Genomic DNA, 14888 nt, shown 5'->3' with positions numbered 1-14888 from the left:
TTTACTAGGATGATGCCAGGACTTGAGGAATTGAGTTACAGGGAAACATTAAACAAGTTAGGACTATAGAAGAATGAGGGGAGATTCGATAGAAATATACAAAATTATGATGGGTATGGATAGAGTAAATGCAAGGAGGCTTTTTTCACAAGATGTAAACCAATGGACATGGGGTAAGGGAGATCATTAGGGGGTTGTAGGAGTGTAAAATGAGCTGCCAATTGAAATGGTGAATGGGATTCAATCTTAACAATTAAGAAAAAAAAAATTAATTTTTAAAAAATATTTAGACATACAGCACGGTAACAGGCCATTTTGGCCCACGTGTCCATGGTGCCTAACCTACACCCAATTAACCTACAACCCCCGGTACATTTCAAACAGTCGGAGGAAACTGGAACCCCTGGAGAAAACTCACACAGGTGACAGGGAGAATGTATAAACTCCTTACAGATCGCGCAGGATTCATACTCAGGTCCTGCCTCAATCGCTGGCGCTGTAAAGGCATTGCACTAACCACTACTCCAACCATGCCACCCCAACAGGTACATGGATGGGAAGGGTATGGAGGGATATGTACTGGGTGCAAAGAGTGGGACTTGGCAGAATAACAGTTCGGCACAGACTAGAAGGGCCAAATGGCCAGTTTTCTGTGCTGTAAAGCTCTATGGTTCTATACTCCACTTCCAAACTTTACTCTCCACCAGAAATACCAAGATAAAGCCAAACATACTGCAGACTGGATCTGACAAGGATGACCCATTGCAACAACTTTCTCAAATCTGCTCTACTCTATATTTAGTCATACATTCAACACGGTAAAAGGCCATTTTGGCCCACATGGCCATGCTGCCCAATTACACCCAATTGACCTACATGCCCAGTACATTTTGAATGGTGGGAAGAGACCAGAACAGCCGGGGAAAACCCATACAGATACGGGGAGAATGTACGAATTCCTTACAGACAGTGCAGAATTTGAACCCGGACCTGATTGCTGGCGCTGTAACAGTGTTGTGCTAACCGCTACACCAACCGTGCAGCCCCAGAGAAACTCAGAAAGAGCAGAACACAGTGCCAAAATAATTACAAAGAAATGGCTGCTACTTCCCCTCATCAAGGATAATGTAACTTCACATTACAAGCTCGCTCTTTGAGATTGCTTCTTTCCTACCAGTTTAGGTCTTTGGAGAAAATTAACTTGCAGGATTTTCATCAAGCATTTAAATATATCACGCAAAACCATTCTCACCTGTGCTGAAACTTGCATCTTAATTTATGTGCTTTAAAAAATTCACTCTTACCCTATCTGAAACATCCACCATTTACACACTCCAATTTTGTTTGCATAATTACGGTAACCAAAACAAATAGCACATTGGATAGAAAGGGAAAACCATTTCAGGTCAACCCCCTTTTATAAAATTTTTCGTCAGACTTTTCACTGTACCAAAAAATTCTCTTTGTTTCTTTTTAATTATGGCAACATTTTTCCACAGCACAACTGGCACAAGTGGTGTAGCAGTTAGTGCAATGCCAGCGATCAGACCCTGGGTTCGAATCTCCCCACAGTCTGTAAGGAGTTTGTACAATCTCCCCTTTTAATGATTTTCAGTAATAATATGTTTGTACAGTACAATTATGGAATGCGCTACAGAAAAAAAAATAAAGAAACGCACTGCAAGAATAATTATACATATGAATTCCCAAAGCCCTGACCCTAAACAAGGTTGAAAGTTAATGAAACAAAATAGCTCACTCTGAAGTGGGACAACACAGGGCCAAAATTCTGTATGAGCACTGAACCTAGAGATTATGGCAATAATCCACGAACGGCCCCCCTATAACATTTAGAATCTAATGTTTGAATCTAATTTTTTTACAAATTTAAATAGGATATAATCTCCCTTTAGCCATTGTGCATGAATAGGTGAGGTAATCAAAATAGCATTAGCATAAAGTAAAGGATAAAATGTGACATTTAATTGGAGTTTGTAAAACCTCATCTTCTCCAAGAGTTTCAAACAGAGCCAACTAAGGGATTAGGTTCTAATTTTCAATTGAGAATCACCAATAACGTTTGAAAAACTTCTCTTCAATATTTTCCTTTAAGAACATACAAATGAGAGAATCATCACCTATTTTGCATTTATCACAGCAAGGATTTATAGCTGAGTAAAAATTTGAGTTTAGTCATGTGGGCCCTGCGCTCCCAGGCATTCTTAATTTGGATGGAAGGGGCATGTCTTAGACCAATCAACTCATCATAAATAACAGATATTAACCCTTTATCCAAAAAATGCATCAAAAATATTCACCTCAGGAGGTCTAGGAAAATGGGGGATCTGAGACTGAATTAAAAGCCTGATTTGTAAATATCTGAAAAAAATGAACATTTGGTAAATTGGATTTTCCACCCAATTGTTCAAAAGATGTTGTCAGTAGAAAGGTCTTTAAAACATTAAATCTATACCAAGCATTAAAAGCAGAATCCTGCAAGGAAGGTCGAAAAGGGTGATTGGACAAAATGGGGCTTGCAAGAGAGAAGCCTTGAAATTCAAAATACCTTCTAAACTGCACCCATATTCTCAAACTGGGTTTAACCGACTGTCCATTCGTTTACACAAAACGAAAGCAAGGACCAAGATAGAAATATTTCTGCTGGAATTTAATTCCATTTCTGCACACGCAGGGGAGTCAACTTGTTTAAGAAATTGTAACAAGGGCATACAGTTACATATATTGACCACCCAATAATTAGGAAGTGCCAAACCACCATTTCTTTTAGACTTTTGAAGATGAGCTTTATTTAAATGAGGGCACTTTCCTTGCCATAGGTATGACAATATAAACAGATCAAATGAGTCGAGGAAAGATTTAGGAATAAAAATAGGTATAGACTGAAAGAGATACAAAAATTTAGGTAGAATGTTCATTTTTCTGGAATTAATACGACCAATCAAAGAGATAGATAAAGGAGACCATTTCATTAAGGACAGTTTCACGTCTTTAAGTCGAGAATTTTTCCCTAAAAAGATGCTTAATGATGCTTTGTAATTAATGATGCCAAGATCAGTAAGTTTATATCTCACAATCTTAAAAGGAAAATTAGAATGCATTAGCACAGGAGCACTAATTAGTAAATTATTAAAGTTCACTCTTATGCAGATTTAACATGTATCTAAAAACTGACAAAACAAGGATAGTATGGAAGGTAAAAAAGTATCAAGGTTTGATACAAAAAGCAAAAGGGTCATCTGCATAAAGGGAAATTTCATGTTCAATTTCCTTCCTATTGATCCCTGAAATATCTGTTCTCGCAAAATGCAATTGCGAGAGGCTCTCAGGCCAAATCAAAAAGTAATGGACTTAAAGGACGGCCTTGACGAGTACCCCATTGCAGAATTAAAGGTTTTGATTGTTGCAAGTCAGAAAGGATTGAAGCAGTAGGACATCAACGTAGTAATTTAATCCATGTAATAAAACATGGTCCAAAATTAAATGTTTCCAAGATCGTGAAGAGGTATCCCCACTCCACCTGGCTGAAGGCTTTTTCTGCACGTAACGAGAGAACACATTCCGGGACTGCAGTGGGAGGTAAATACAAAATATCCAATAAACGACGTATATTAAAATAAGAACAATTACTTTTAATAAAACCTGTCTGATCTTCCAAAATAATTGATGGTGAAATATTCTCCAGCCCATGAGCCAAAACTTCTCCCCATGTCTCTGTGGGTTTTCCCCGGGGGCTCCGGTTTCATCCCACCGTTACCTCACTGAATGCATGTCTAAATATAAAACGATTGAATATACGACACAGTAAGGATTTCCTCTTCTTTCAAAAAGTGCAAACACTTTCCTAAAAAAGAAAAATCCTCCACAGGATGTGGATGTCACGGACTATGAGCGCGATCATTGTCCATCCCTAATTCTCACTGAATTGAGGCAGTCAAGGTTCAAGAGCACCAATGTATCTCAAGATTCTTTTATTGTCATGCAACAAAACAGAAAATGTAATATTTTACGAGAATTACTTTAGTCTATCTTAAGGCAGACAAAGAAGTGACGTCAGCATTGCCCGGTGCCCCTTACAATAAGGAGAAAGAAAAAGAAGAGAGATTCCCTTCAGAGACACTGAGTGTCTGTTGATTTGACCCCAGCTCTCCCACAGCCTCTGCAGTCGCACAGACTCCCGTTCAATCTATATGGCAACCTGAGTTCCAGATCCAACCCTCCGAAATGATCAGGAAGCTTTTAGCACCCAAGACCTTTTGGGAGCCTTTCTTGTCCTGGGCACATCTGGGGTTACTGTAACTCAGACTGGGCCAAGGCTGATTTCCCATCCCTCAGTTTAGCAGGCGACTTCCAGGAATTACACTGTGGGCATCACTGAGAGCAGCCATTCTTCTAAATTCCAGATTTCTTTCCTTGACTTCAAACTTCACAACAGCCTTGGTGGGTGGGGTTTAACCTCACATCTCCAGGTCCCCGGACCAAAACTTGTTTTCTCTTTCTCCCAGTTCTGACAAAAGATCCTGGGCCTCAATCAATAACTGTTACTCCTTCCAGGACTGTTCAGTATTTTCCCCATTCCCTGCAATGCACGGACAAGCTTGAAAAATAAGTAGAAAGTAAAGCGTAACCAACGTTTTGGGCCTGAAGGTATGAGCAAAATGCAAGCAGGCGCCTGAATTTAAAAGGTGGGGAAAGGGGAAAGGAGAGGAGAGAGGATGGGGTAGGGGGAGGAATACAGGCTCGCAGAACCTCAGCAACAGGGATTGTAGAAAGGGAGCATTGAGAGAAAGGCTCTCAGGATTCATAATTTATTGTCATGGACATGTCACGAAACTCATTGTTTTGCAGCAGCGTCACAGGGCAAACATTTATATAAACCACATGACCAAATAAATAAAAATATTGCAATAGAAAGAAAAGGTCAAAGTGAGGCACGATCCATGCTTTATTGTTCATTCAGGAATCTGATGGGAGAGGGGAAGAAGCTGTCCTTGTGCCACTGAGTGCTCACAGAAGTGAGGAGAACTTCGTCAGGGTCAGTCTCCCTCAAAGGACTTTGCAGAAGAGCAGCAGAGTGGAGTGGAACAGGAAAGTCTGCAGACGCTATGATTATAGAGCAATTCTTTTATCATTTACCTCCATCTTTTGCCCATTGAGCCACTGATACTTTACATTATCAGTAAGAATCATGGCCTATCCATAAACATACTTAACACAAGGTGATTCTCCCAAGTTCTTGAAAGGATTTGTTGAACTCTGTTCTATCTGTGTACATGTCCCTCTTGCTAACTTGGCCAAATGTCTTTCTCTCTTTACTTCACAAGCAGGAGCAAGCAAATGCCAGAGTCTCTGCAACAAATCCATGTGGCAAACAGGTGGGTGATGAATGAAAGACACACGTCAGCAGATGCAGAGTCCAGATGCATGTTAACCCGCTGAATAGATGGCGCGATTAGCGCAGCAGCTAGCGCAATGCAATTATGACCCAGGTTCAAATCCGCCACTGTCCGTAAGGAGTTTGTATGTTCTCCCTGTCACCTGCGTGGATTTCCACCGGGTGCTCCAGTTTCTTGATGTGCGGGATTAGTAGGTGAATTAGTCACATGGGTATATTTGGGATGGTGTGGGCTCATGAGCTAGAAGGGCCTGAAACCACGCTGCATCTCTCAATTTAAAAAATATATTCTCAGTATGAAGCTGGAGACAAATTGCAGGAAGATCACTAAATGAAATTGTCACCGGATTAATTTCTCAAATTCCTGGTGAAGGAGTGAATAAGATGATCCTTGCATAAAATTCCCAGAGAGATTCATTTTGCTTCTTGCCTTATGCCATTTTTCACCCTCGTCAATGGTCTCTCTGTTGTCAGACTGTCTCATGGGGAATGCTAAAAGGTGTCCCCACCATTTTCAAATGGTTTTCATTCTCTAACAGTGCTTCAAACAAGGTGAGCAATGATCTCAAGTGTCTAGTAACTGGATCTGGGTGGTTAAAAAAAATAGATGGCAGAGAGTTGCCGGAGCTGCTGTAACAGCACCCCTGCCACAGGTCCGGACCCAGGAGAGTGGGGAGCGGAGACACAGCGTGGCTCTGCAGTGTCCTACTATCTGGCCCGATTGGCAACAGCTCCGCACGGGCTTCAAATGGCCCATTAAAGGAGCCGACAGTATTTGTATTTAAAATCCTGCCACTACGGGCTCTGTACCCAAGATGGCAGCGCCACGAAGATGTTGTGAACTCCAGGGAAGCAGTGGATGGGGGACAACACTCCCATGGAGAAGGAGAAGCACAGGAGATGACCCGACAGGATGGTGATCAGGGCAGTGGACCAGCCGGGGTGGGGGGGGGGGGGGGGGTCAGCGGATTGAAGGACCCATTCGGGCTGCTGGAGACTGAATCATGGGAGCCAGCTATCTGAAACGGGATTCAAGACTGTGCTGAGGGCAAGAAGGGGTTCAGGTGCTAAAGGTTTCCGGATTGTAAAGGACCTTTGGATTTGGAGGTCAGGTTGCCAATGGATTGAACAGGGTTCTGCGTGGCTGCACAGACTATGGGAGCACTGGAGGCAAATCCACGGACATTCAATCTTTCTGAAGGGACTTTCTTTAACTTCCCTTTTCTCTTCTTGTAAGGGGCGCCAGGCGATACTAATGGTGATTCTTTGTCTTCATTGTGGCAGGCAAAAGAAAATTTTGTGTAATATTACATTTTCCTAATTGTTACATGACAATAAAGGAATCTTGGAAATGCCATTTTAAAGAGTGGGAAATTTCTTCTCCAACTTTTCATTTGTTAATAAAATACTTTCTGTTCCTTTCAGTGCTGCTTTTAACAGTGACGTTATTTTTGGCCTTCTGGGACTGTGATGCATCACAGCTCTCCTGTGCTCCTGTTATTTTAGGATTGTCAGAAATGATAAAAATAACTGGTCCCATATTGTGGTCAGGGGGAAACTTACAACCTGAGCATACTTGGTAAACACACTTGTGCAGTCAGACCCAAACAAACACACATCTGATAACTCTCACTCAGCAGCAATGTTGTCACCAAGTTCTCAATAGCTCGCCTCCCTTGGGGGAGGGGGGGAGGTCAGCAGAAATGTCACTTGACCAGACACTCAAGACAGGAAGGCAGATGGCTATCCATGCTCATCTCCAGATACCCACAGACTTTTCACGGCGCACCAGTCATGTCGTAACAGTTGATTTCAACGAGTGCACCTTGACTGAACAAAATTGTTTATTGTGTTATGCCTCACCAGCAGCAATTGAAAGACAGATGGGTTAAGTTTAACTCAAAATTTATCAAAAATGGTCAATAATAGAATTAACTCAATAAACTTAATACCCGAACATAAGCCCTTAAGGCAGGGGTGTCAAACTCAAATTCACGGAGGGCCAAAATTAAAAACTTGGACTAAGTCGAGGGCCGAACTAAATATTTATTGAAAATTTTCAACAACATCTGCATGTTTTCTCTTCTTTCAACATATGTAATGTTAAACTTTAGGATATAACTTTAGGAGGATAATGTTACAGGTCAGGAGTAGGTAGCTCAAGTTCACCCTTTGCTTGACCTGAGGGAAACATATTTGGTCCCTGTGGAGATGTAGTCAGCATTCACAGGCTGTGTCCATTTTGGCCTGCATCAGGACTCAGCATTTCCTGCTCACTCCTCAGGCTCTAGGCCTCTATTCACCCTCGACCCACCATCCCTCTACCCATTCCTTTACCCAACCTCTACTCAACCCTCACTCCACTCGCTCTGCCTCTACCCACCCCATTCTATACACACCCCTCTACTGCCTCTCCCCTCAACCTATTCCTCCCTCTATCCGTCATTCACCCTCTAATCACCCCTCCCCTACTCGCCCTGCCCCTCCCCTTTTACCTCTTCCCTATCCACCCCTCCTTCTACTCATCCCTCCCTCTAACTGCCCCTCGCACCACCATAACTTCCCCTGCCCATTACTCCTCACCTACACCCTCTGCCCACCCCTGCTTACCCACCCACTCAGGCCCAGCGCGCTGCCAATCAGCCTTTACAGACAGCCACCATCTCTCTCTTCACGTGCAGGGCCAAACCAGCCGTCCCTGGGGTCCGCGCGGGTGCAAGCGCTGAAGGCCGTGGCGACCGGGAGAAGTGCGCTCGCGCTGCGGAAGGGCCGTCCGGTGCCAGTCGCGCGGGGCTCGCACTGCCCGGGGGCCGTGCGCAGCCTGCCATGCCCGTCGCGCCGACAGGAAATCACTGGCGCTCGCCCATCCGCCGCACCGCTCGACAGGTGGGAGAAGTGACTGGTTGTGCGGGGAGCCTTCCAACCGGCTTGCCGGCTGATGACATCGACAGACTTCTCGTGTTACAATTTCTCGTGTTACAATGGGGAAGGATGTGCAATGAAGGGGGAGGATGGTGGGGGTGACATTACCAAAAAACAGCATCGGCTCTCGTTGCAGGGCGGGCCACCTCTAATACATTTTTGAAATGATCTTGCGGGCCAAATATAATTATATTGCGGGCCAAATTTGGCCCATGGGCCAGAGTTTGACATGTGTGCCTTAAGGCATCTATACACTAACGACAGATATTTAGAAGGTGCATGTGAAAAAGCACAGACCATTAGTCCAAGCTCAAAATGCCCCAAAGAAAACTCCAAAACAAAAACCTCAAGTCAGTCACATCAAGTCCGTCAAAAGAACAGTCCACAGAATCTGATCTCCAGGCATGGATTTCTTAGCACAGGTCTTTTAGTTGGATGTGGAGAGAGATGACTCTTATCACTGCAGACTTACGACCTCGGCAGGGGAATACAAGAGACTTTCCTGAGTTTTCTAATGTGGTAACGACTATCTTTAATGTCTTCTCAAAGGGAATTTTCACGCAGTGACCTCCTAGTCACTAACACTAGGTCTGCACCTCCAAAGCCCTTTTTTTTTAAAAGGGTTGACAAGTAACCTTCTGTTACACAAATCTTCTCCTCTGAAACTCTGTCTTGAGTTGTCAAGTGACTTCTGCCACACAAATCTCAGATTTCTACGTGGCATTTTGTAAGTTTGTTCAACAGTCCAATAAGGTGTCTTACTTTACAATTTCTGTGATTAATGGACAGACCTGGAATTAATTGTTCTAAGAATTCTGTTGCATTAAGAAGCAGTTGCCCGGTTGATATAGCAGTTAGCACAATGCCTTTACAGCGCCAGTGATCGGGACTGGGGTTCGAATCCCGCGCTGTCGGTAAGGAGTTTGTACATTCTCCTCGTGTCTGCATGGATTTTCCCCGCGGTCTCCGGTTTCCTCCCACCGTTCAAAACGTACTGGTTGTAAATTGGGTGGCACGGACTCGTGGGCCGAAATGGCCTGTTCCATGTCTATATCTAAAAATCTAAAATCAGTGAAATCAATTATCTCCAACTTTCTCAAACAGTTGTGCTGCAGAATTGTTTGTAATAAAAGTGCAGTCGCTGCTAAACAAATATTTATTGAAAGAGAGTTTACTGAGTATTAACTGCCACATGGGTGATCCTGCCACTTTCACTCTCCTCCTCCCAACAAAGGTAAGTACATGACCACAACAGCCGCCCCACGCCCCCATCCACCACCTCAGTCTCTGAGCCATGCAAGGAGGTGACTGACTGGAACTAATCTGCTACATAATGATGCAGAGGGCTGACAGTTCGGCCCGACCTCGTATGATAGCACAAGACAGGTGATGTACAGTCTGAGTGGCAAAGGTGCAATTGGTCCTCTGACTCTGGCTCCGACCCTGAACATGGACCATCAATATACACCGACTTCAACCTGTCGATAGAAACTGTGTCAGCTTTTCAATTCCTGTCGGTCACAAAAGTCTGTGAGTGGCATCGTAAGATCTGAAAAGGATCATCATCAATGGGTTGAAGTAGTTTGCGAACAGCATCATGCCAGAGGGAAATGAGTACAGCGTTGTAAATCATTCAGCACATACACTGTAGCTGACGCCTGCTTCATAGGAGTAGGTTGGAGTAATCTTACATTTCCCAAAGACGATCAACATAACTATCCAGATCATAGAGCATTGGGCTTGGACTTGGATTCCTACATCACCACCTGCTATCAATGTGGCCTTCAATTGATGATGGAAATGCTCATCGAGGCCAGTGGCCTGCAGATTGTAAGCCATAGTTCGATTATGTGTAGTGCCCAGAAGATCAGTGAAAGCTCGGAAAAACGTGTCCCTCGATCCATTGTAATAGTGACCAGAACATTGAAAGATGGAATTCAACAATCAACAAAAGCCCTAGTAACTGTATTTGCAGTGATAAGAATAGCTCATCAGACAGTTGATGACTTTGGAGGGGCGACAGATGCAGCTCACTTGTATACAAGAGCTGTGGTCCACGACGCAGCGATTTTTCAAATGCACCAACAAAGAAAAATGTGACGAGAAACCTGCTCCCAAAATGGAATTTGCCACATTTGCATCAGTGAAAACTCACCAAAAAGGTTTCTTGAGACCAAAATCCAATGGGAGTGACCTCTAGCCATATGTTTGAATATGAGAATCATTCATGGCTAAAAGAACACACGACATATTGGGGTGTCCACGTTCCTCTGTGGTTGGAGGGACCACTAAAATCTCTGCACTGGAATCGACAAGAAATCGAACACCCGAGAGACAGTCTTTGAGGAAAAGATGGTGGCTGATCTGCCCATGGGTAACAATTGCCTCTACTCCTGAGCCTGGTCGTTTCCCAGATGCCATTTGTAGAAGTCACAAGGTGGCTGACAGGACCAGGCAGCAGTACCAGATCTCCAGTGCTTCCAATAAATACACCGTCCGTCGCCTCTACCATGTCCTCAACCACCAGAATTCCAACCAGGTTGAGGGAAGGAATTTCATTGTGTGCCCAAAGCCTGGACCTGCATAGTCAGTGCTGCCATTTGCTGATCCAACTTAGTTACCTTCAATTGATAAGGTGCTGGCACTACCTTCTATTGATAAAGCGTTGATGCTTCACAAGGTGCAGTAAGCAGATGCTCCAGTTCCATTTGCTCCTGTTGACTAGGGGAAGAAGCCAATCCTTCTATCTTCAATGCAGAGGTCATGGACATAACAAGATCATCATGATCTGCCAACTGATCAAGGGTGGACATTCAAAAGATACTCACCAAATGTTCTTGAACATGAGGTAAACATCAAAGGAACCTCTGTTTCCAAAAATCACCTTCAACAGGGTCTGTTCCAACTAGCCTGCGCCACCTTCTCAACATCTGTGGTGGTTGCCTATCACCTAGTCTGTCTTCAGCTAGTAATTTGGCAATTTGGGTCTCCCTGATTGGCTGAGTACAGCACACAATAGCCGCCTTAAGCATGTTATAGGGAGATAACCATCCGGATCCACTAAGACATCCTCCACTTCACAGGAAGATGCATCTGGAAGATGCTCCACAAGTAAACTGTACTCATCTTCTGACTCGTCACATTGAGGACAGAGAAACATGCTTCAAGGATCGTGAACCATGTTGGTGCATTATTAATAAAAAAAGTTGGGGGGGGTCTTCAGTTTGACCTCCCCAACTGCTCCATTAAGGGGTTAATCATCATCGCTCTCCATTTTAAATTAGAAAGTGCCGTGGAACTCACGGGGTCACCACTTGTAATGGCTCTGATTTCCCACAGCTTACAAACAAATAAAAAATACACTCACTCATTTCTTTCAGCACAGCATGAAGTTGACTTTCTTTATTATTCACTAGACTCAACATTGCATCATTCTTCAACTCCCCAAACCCCACCCAGCTAAACTCCTCTAACCTTCTCACTGGCTCATTGCCACATGGGTGATCCTGACTCTCTCACCCTCCTCCTCCTGATAAAGACAAGTACGTGACCACCACACTGTCTTAGCCGATGATACTCCCAGCTGACAAATGTCGCCTGCAGTGAGAATGGGCTCCAGAGACTGATTTGTAAAAACTTGTACTGTCAACTAATTTATAATTATGAAAAAAAGTGCACAATTGAGATCGCGTATTTAGAAGGAGAAACAAGTTGATGCAAATCAAAGATGATGGAGGGAAGAATGACCAAGGAGAGACATCAATTTTCAGATCCATAGTAGCCGAAACAACCCATTTCTAATCTCTGATGGGCATGGGCAACGTTTAGCAACATCATTTTGAAAGGCCACAAAAGACACGAGAACATAGTTGGAGCTTGTTGAGGATGGGGTGACCCACTCCATGTCACTTTTAATTTGAGAATGCTTCATGCAGATACCAGGATGTCAGAAATATCACATTTTCAACCATTAACTTCACACAAAATCAATCTACACTGTATATATTTGAAAAGGAAAATGTATATATCTTGATCAATGTGGTTTATAATGTGAAAAATAAATTTTTTTAAAAAAAAACAACGCTTTGCGGTAGGTTTAGAAGAAAAGAACCAATAGTATGCAAGAGATTCTGTTTAACCTTTAAAGCTAAAAGCATAAAAGTAGCCAATCAAATTACAAAGCATAGAACATTACAGCACAGTGCAGTCCACAATTTTTGCTGACTCCACAACAATCTAATCATTCCTTTTATTTTTCTTACATTCATGTTCCAGAGTTTTTTGAATGTCCCTTTTGAACCAGCTTCCACCACAACTCCTGGCAATGCATTCCAGGCCCCCTCCATTCTCTGAGTATAAAAACCTGCCTCTGACATCTCCCTTAAACTTTCCTCCATGTGCCTTAAAACAATGTCCTCTGATATTTGCTATAGTTGCCCCAGTAAAAAAAGTGCTGGCTGTTCACCCTATTTAAGCCCCTCATTATCTTATACACCTCTATTAAGTCACTTCTTATCCTTGGACACATCAAAGATTGGTGGTGTTGTGGACAGTGAGGAAGATTACCGTAGATTAAAAGGTGATTTAGGAAGGCTGGAGGTGTGGGCTGAGAAATGGCTGATGGAATTTAATACAGATAAGTGTGAGGTGTTACATTTTGGAAAGGAAAATCTAAATAGGTCATATGCATTAAATGGTAGGCTATTGAGATGTGCAGAGCAACAAAGGGATTTAGGAGTTGTGGTAAATAGTACCCTCAAGGCTGATACTCAGGTAGATGGTGTGGTGAAGAAGGCATTTAGAATGTTGGCCTTCATAAATCGGAGTATTGAATTCAAGAGTAAGGAGGTTATGATGAAATTGTACAAGGCATTGGTGAGGCCAAATTTGGAGTACTGTGTACAGTTTTGGACACCAAATTATAGGAAAGATATAAACAAAATAGAGAGAGTACAGAGAAGATCACGAGAATGTTGACAGGATTTCAAGGTTTGAGTTACAGGGAAAGGTTCTGCAGACTAGGGCTTTTTTCTCTGGAGCGTAGAAGATTGAGGGGGGACTTGATAGAAGTGTTTATGATTTTAAAAGGGACAGACAGAGTAAATGTGGATAGGTTTTTTCAATTAAGAGTGGGAGAGATTCAAACTAGAGGGCATGGTTTAAGATTGAAGGGGGAAAATTATAAGGGGAACATGAGGGGAAATTTCTTTATGCAAAGGGTGGTAGGGATGTGGAATGAGCTTCCGGCAGACGTGGTTGAGGCGGGATCATTGGTTACATTTAAGGAAAGACTAGATGGTTATATGGAGAGGAGAGGACTAGAGGGGTATGGACCAGGTGCTGGTCAGTGGGACTAGGAGGGTGGGGATTTGTTACGGCATGGACTAGTAGGGTCAACTGGCCTGTTCTGTGCTGTAAGTGGTTATATGTTTATATGGTTAAAAGCCCGAGGTCTCCAATCCAGGCAACATCCTGGTAATTCGCCTCTGCACCCTCCCTGAAGCATTCACCTCCTTCCTGTCATGAGGTTCCAGAACTGAACATAACCCTCTAAGTGTGTAGTATAGAGTGGCCATCCTACCTCACGATTCTTGAACTCAATCTAATGAAGGCCAACACCTTCACCTTCTTAACTCTCCTATCAACTTGCGGGGCAACCTTGAGGGATCTAAGGACCTGGACCCCAAGATCTCTCGATTCCACCTTGCTGTTAAAATTCTGGCAATACATTCAGCAATTTATGAAATAGGCTCAAGTCATTCTGAGTCTCCTTTTATATAAATTACTTGTGTTGAGGTTCATCAAGCTTTTCCGAAATCTCAAGTCAAATCCTGCCCCTGCATAGAACAAAGCAGGCAAGTGCCAAAGTCTGCGAACAATGAGAATGGGGTTCTGTTGCACTCACTTCAGCACCTCCTGCAGTCACATCAAACATTAACATAAAGGTCAGATCTCAGTGTCAAAGAGTAGCACAAGTGACCTGCATGCAGCAAATACCTTGAGGAGGATTAAATGTGCCATTTGAACATCTCAAGATATTTCACAGCAGTATTAATTGAGCCACATTAAGGACGAGCGATTAAACAGTGGTTGCATTAGTAGATACTGGGTGCTGTTGGCAACCCGGGGTTGAAGGACCCACGCAGGCTGCAGGCTCCTGGACACGGCTCATGGGAACCAGGTATCGAAAGCGGGATTCAAAGAGGGTTTTGAGAGCAAAAAGGACCCCGAAGGGCTTCGGACCTGATCATGTTGGAGGTTTGGACCTGGAGTTCAGGCTACCAATGGAAGCCTGTGCGGCTGCGGGAATGCTGGAGGCAAATCCACGGATGCTCAGTGTCTCTGAAGAGACTCCTTTTTGCTTCTCTTTCTCCAATTATTAGGGGCTCCAGACAATGCTCATGGTGACTTTATATTGCATTTTTAATATATCATTCTGTGACAATGAAAGGAACCTTTAGAAGATGGAGAAAGGGAGGATAGGTTTTGAGTCAAACTTCTAGTGCTTAGGACAACAAGCAAAGACAGGGGCACCATTGTTGAAGGAATTAAA

The 14888-nt window shown here is 43.4% G+C and overlaps 1 protein-coding gene across 15 annotated transcripts in view; it reads right to left on the bottom strand.

The window, feature by feature from the left end:
- Positions 1-14888, bottom strand: part of LOC138753859 (alpha-(1,6)-fucosyltransferase) — an 852902-nt gene that overhangs the window by 480886 nt on the left and 357128 nt on the right. The gene's annotated exons all lie outside the window — the stretch shown is intronic.

This window comes from Narcine bancroftii, chromosome 2, assembly GCF_036971445.1.
Source record: "Narcine bancroftii isolate sNarBan1 chromosome 2, sNarBan1.hap1, whole genome shotgun sequence".
NCBI lineage: Eukaryota > Metazoa > Chordata > Chondrichthyes > Torpediniformes > Narcinidae > Narcine > Narcine bancroftii.
Note: the sequence above shows the minus strand (reverse complement) of the source record. Positions and strands in the feature narration are given on the sequence as shown.